Raw genomic sequence first — 6,000 nt, forward strand, 5'->3', positions numbered from 1 at the left:
TCACCGCTCTGGGCTTCTGTCTTTTTCTTTTTCTTTCTTTTTTTATAACTAATTGTGGTTTTATTTTAGATTTCCCTGATGACCAGTGGAGTTGAACAGGTTTTGGGTTTTTGTTTTTTTTTTAAGATGGATCCCTGCTACCGCTCCCAGGCTGGAGTGCAATGGCGTGATGTCGACCCACTGCGACCCCTGCCTCAGCCTCCCGAGCAGCCGGGACTGTGTCTGGAATTGGTGGGTTCTTGGTCTCACTGACTTCAAGAAGGAAGCCGCGGACCCTTGCGGTGAGTGTTACAGTTCCTAAAGGTAGCGTGTCCGGAGTTTGTTCCTTCTGATGTTTGGATGTGTTCGGAGTTTCTTCCTTCTGGTGGGTTCGTGGTCTCGCTGGCTCAGGAGTGAAGCTGCAAACCTTCGCGGTTGAGTGTTGCAGCTCTTAAGGTGGCGCATCTGGAGTTGTTCGTTCCTCCTGGTGGGTTCGTGGTCTCCATAGCTTCAGGAGTGAAGCTGCAGGCCTTCGTGGTTGAGTGTTACAGCTCATAAAGGCAGTGTGGGCCCAAAGAGGGACCAGTAGCAAGATTTATTGCAAAGAGCAAAAGAACAAAGCTTCCACAGTGTGGAAGGGGACCTGAATGGGTTGCCCGGCTTCTGTCTTCTCAGTCATAAAATGGGGACATAAGACCCACTGACTTGCTGGGATGCAGAGAGGTGAGGGTCGATCTGTTTCACCCGCGCCTGACACAGGGTGTGCTTTAACAGGGCTCATGAGCGTGTGCCCTTTCCTCTCCTCCCCCTGCCTCTCCAGCCCAGGAAACCCAGGTTCCCTGGGGGCCTTTTCTCAGGATGTCTCCCAGGCCAAGTCCCCCCTCTAGTTCCACCCTTACTAGCCCCAGAGAATCAGGGCGGGGCGGGGGGGGGATCAGTGAGACCCCAACCTGGGCTTAGGGTGAGGCCGGTTCAGTCCCAATAATGATGGCAAATGTCAGCAGAGCCTGAGCCAGGGGTGTGGTGACCTTATCACATCAAACCTCAGATTAGGTAAACCCTATCAGTCCCGTTTCACAGGTGAGGGGAAACTGAGACTCCGAGTCCCACCCAAGGTCACCTGGCTGCTAAAGGGGGAGCTGGAACCCAAACTGCAGGTCCTGAAGGCAAATCCCATGCTCTTCCCTCCACACCCTCCACCCAGAGTGAGCGCAGCTCAGGAAGAAGTCCTGAGCCCAGGCTTGGGGGTGACCAGGGTCAAGATGGAGGGCTGGGCTGGGCCCCCACCAACAACCAGCAGCAGCAGATGCCACGCACCTGAGACCACGAGCAAACAACACATGCTGGATACCTGGGCCAGGTGTAGCTGATTTGCATATACTGTTTCTAGGCCTCTTGCTGGCCTTTCCTTGGGGCCTGTGCTCAGTCACAGTGAGGGGGGTGGGATCTGAACCCAGATAGGTGTCACTCCAGGCCACATGCATCCCCTGCTGCGGGCTGCCCGAAGCTCCCCCTTCTTGCTATGGATCCCCGGCAGGGGGCTTAGGGCTGGCACCTGGGCCCCGGGTGAGCTGAGTGGAACGTGCTGGTCCTCTCGGGAAGGGAACCTGGCGATTTCTGCTGCAACTACCTGGTGCACCTACACTTTGACCCGCCAGCCCCCACTTGCATGAATCTGTCCTGTAGAAACCCCTGCCCCGCCCCCCACCCCCACAGAGCACTCCTCCAGACAAGAGCTTCCAGGCAAGGAAATTTGCAAAGCATGACTTATAGTAGCAAAAAATAGAAATAGCCCCTGAGTCGATCAATAGGGGGCTGACTGCATAAAGTGTGGAGCAGAAAAAAATTAAAGACTGCCATTTGTCAATAAGACTATGCCCCTAAGTGAAAACAGCCACTCAAAGTGCTACACTCTGAGTAAGAATATAGATTTGCTATATTTGCATAAAGGAACACTTTTGGAAGATGCAAAGAGAAATGAATGAAAACGACAACTTCAGAGGCAGGGGCAGAGTGTGGAAGCCTGCCTAATGTTACAACATAGAAGTTAATTCGTGTTTTAAATGGAGTTATATTTATTGTTTATTTGAAAGCTTAAAAGAGTAAAATAAGAACATTCATTAGAAGGCTCCTCTTAAGAAAAGCATCTGATTTTCTCCATGTTCTGCTTTTGCTATGAGCCATGCTCTCAGCCCCTCCTCACTTGGTGATGTTCCTGGGCCGTGGGGAATATGAGATGCTGAGTGGATGCCCACCGTGGGGTCTGTGTGGGCAGAGGGAGAGTCTGAGAGGGCAGGGATGGCTGCTTCCAGGCCAGGGAATGCTGCGGAAACTGGCAGCCAGAAGTGACGGATGCTTATGTGCAGGGACTTTATAGCTTCCCTTTTAATCTGGAGAGCAATGCCTTGAAGGAGGCTCTGTGATGCCCATTTCATAGATGAGTAAACCGAGGCTCCTAAAGGTGAAGTGACTTGCCCAAGGCCACATGGCTGCGAGGCAGCAGGATGATAAGTTGAACCCAGATCAGTCTTCCTCTGCAGCCCGCACTGCTGGTCAGGGAGCTGGGACTCAGGAGCCCAGCAGTCACACACAGGGAAGGGGGAAGGGGCTGCTCAGAGCGGTGGAGCTCAGCTTCCCACTTCATGCCCACATGGGTTCTGCCCCTGTCTGTTCAGGCTCAGAGCAAGAGCCAACCTTAAAGGCTCTGATGTATCTGGCTGGGGTTAAGACTGAGCCTGAGAAGGTTCTGGAGCCAGAGCTGGAGCCAGAGCGGAGGCACATCACTGTGGGCGGAGCTGAAATGAACAGGCGCAGGGCACAGGCACAGGAGCCCAGCATGGAGCAGGAGGCTGAGGCTCCTCCTGGCCAGATGCCAAAGAGAGGCGAGGGGCTGGCACTGATGCCCCTGCCTGAGAGCCATGACAAGGAGAGGCAGAGTAGAGCCTGCCAGGCCCCATCTCCCCATACACTGAGAACAACTGCTCCCTTGCTTGCCGATCACTCTTTTTTTTTTTTTTTGAGATGGAGTTTCGCTCTTGTGGCCCAGGCTGGAGTGCAATGGCACGATCTTGGCTCACCGCAACCTCTGCCTCCCAAGTTCAAGTGATTCTCCTGCCTCAGCCTCCCAAGTAGCTGGGATTACAGGTACCCACAACCATGCCTGACTAATTTTTGTATTTTTAATAGAGACGGGATTTCACCATGTTGGCCAGGCTGGTCTTGAACTCCTGACCTCAGGTGATCCACCCGCCTCGGCTTCCCAAAGTGCTGGGATTACAGGCATGAGCCACCACACCTGGCCGCCAACCATTCTTAAGGTCTGCTGTGAGTGTGCCAGCCTGTGTCTCCCCCACATCCCCCTCATGGGCCCCAGTGGCGGGAGTTTGTCCTTTCTGCAAAGTGAAGCACTCGAACCTCTGCGCGTGTTCTTGGCCACCAAGGATTTGAGGCTAACAAAGTGCTCTTGTATCTGGCCTAGATTTTGTGAAATTTCCCTCTGAGGCTGCTACTCTGATGGTTGGCGTTTATGGGCTGACTGCAAGAGGCCATCCTGGTGGGGCTGGACCCCCTTAGCTCTGGCTGATGAAGCCACTGCTTGGGACACCCAGAATCCTGGCTCCTCCAGGTACATCAGCCTGCCATGGGTACGGGCGCACTGTCTGTGAGCACTGACTGTGTACCGAGCCCTGGGCAGATCTTGGGTGGGGACACAAGCAGCCCTGTGGCTCTCATAACTCCTGTGCCCACAAGGCTGCCAGGAAACCCTAAGCCCTCAGCTGAAAATATGCTGGAAAAACTCCCCTGGGACCCTGGCATCAACACCACCCTCTCTTCTTTACCATCTCTTCTTTCCCTGCTTCTCAGTCAATGCTTCCATTCTGCACTCTATTAACCAATACTTGTTCTGATGCTGGAATTGTGAGGCCTTTCTTCTTGATCAGGCCAACTCCTACTCATCCTTCAAAACCCAGAAATGCCCCCTTCTTTGTGAACCTTTCCCAGTTCCCCCAAGCAGACACTCCCTCACTCCTGGTGCTGCCAAAACACTGTGTGAATGAGGGACATGACCCCAGCTGCCCTGGGGAGTTTCCCATGGGGATGAGGGTGCTCTCTCCATGGGGATGGCATCAAATAGAGACCTGGCAAGTGAGGGCTGGCCGTGCTCATCTATAGGAGCACAAGTGCAAAGACCCAAAGACCCTAAGTGGGCAGCCTGCTTGGCAAGTTTGAGAAACAGCGGGGAAGCCAGGAGCAGAGAGCAGGGTAGGGGAGAAGGTGGGGAGGGAGGAAGGCGTAGGAGTGAGGTGACGCAACTGAATGGCTTGGTGCAACACGCCACACAGTAATGACCACTGTAACCCACCCATTCTCACAGCAGCCATGTGGGAACTTAGACCCCAGGGGCAAGGGACAGGCTCAAGGGCACACAGCCATCCAGTGGCAGAGTCAGCACTGAACCTGGGGCTGTCTGTCCTCGAGTTCATGTCTTGCGGCATCACCCTGCAGCATCCCTTAAGGGACAGAACAAGAGGCTGAGTCCCATGTCCCACCTGGCTGGTTACCCTGTAGACCTGGGGCCCAGGTGGGCCAGGCTTCCCTCCTAGGAGGATCCCTCCTAACCCCAGTTGGCTTGGCTGGCTTGGCTCTAGCCTTCTGCCTTTATTTCTACATAAACAGCTCCACCATAAATGTGAGGGATGCCGTCCCTGGTTGCTGCTCATATGTGGTCCCAGGCCAGAGACAGGCTCTTGCCAATGCCGGTGTATTTGGTGGAGGCCATGCTGGCCTTCCTGGAAGAGCCCTGTGCAGAGTGAGTGGTGCAGGTGCCAATGTGTCATAGTCATCTGCCTCTCCAGCACCTGCAGCTTGAGTATGAGTCCTGCCACTCAAGGGGCTATATGCCAGGCCCTGTGCTGGGCACTGTATACACGGAGCTGACCCTCAGGGTCTTATGGTCAGGGGGTGGACATAAATGTAGATCCAGAGGGTGACCACACAATGTGCTCAGGGCTGCGGCACAAGGGAGCTCAGGAAGGGGAGAGGGAGCCCAAAAAAGGCTCCTAACATTGTTGGGGGAGGGTGCGGCAGGGTGGGGCTTGGGGGTTTTCTTGCTATAGAAGAAGCAAAACTGATCCATCATATTAAAGCACAGGATGTCAGCTCTACTCCTTCCTTCTATCCATTCATCCATCCATATGCCCAACCATCAATTCACTCACCAATTCTCCCATCCACCATTCATCCATCTATCCATCCATCCATCCACTCACCTATCCACCTACCCACTCATCCACCCGTCCATCCATCCATCCATCTACCCACCCACCCATCCACCCACCCACCCCTCCACCTACCCATAGATCCATCCACCTACCCATCCGTCCATCCACTGACCCATTCACCTACCCATCCATCCATCCATCCATCCATCCATCCATCCATCCATCCATCCATCCACTCACTCACCCATCCACCCACCTATCCATCCATCCACCCACCTATCCATCCATCCACCTACCCATCCATCCATCCACCTACCCATCCATTCATCCACCTACCCATCCATTCATTAACTTATCCATCCATCCACCTACCCATTCACCCATCCACCGTCCACCTACCCATCCATCCATCCACCTACCCATCCATCCATCCACCTACCCATCCATTCATCCACCTACCCATCCATTCATTAACTTATCCATCCATCCACCTACCCATTCACCCATCCACCGTCCACCTACCCATCCATCCATCCACCTATCCACATACCCACTCATCCACCCAGCCACTCATCCACCCATCCAGCCATCCATCTACCTACCCACCCATCCACCCACCTACCCATCCACCACCTACCCATAGACCCATCCACCTACCCATCCATTCATCCACCGACCCATTCATCTACCCATCCATCCATCCATCCATCCATCCATCCATCCATCCATCCACCCACCCACCCACCCACCCATCCATTCACCCACCCATCCACCCACCTATCCATCCATCCACTTACCC

Source organism: Nomascus leucogenys, chromosome 7b (genome assembly GCF_006542625.1).
Source record: "Nomascus leucogenys isolate Asia chromosome 7b, Asia_NLE_v1, whole genome shotgun sequence".
Lineage (NCBI taxonomy): Eukaryota > Metazoa > Chordata > Mammalia > Primates > Hylobatidae > Nomascus > Nomascus leucogenys.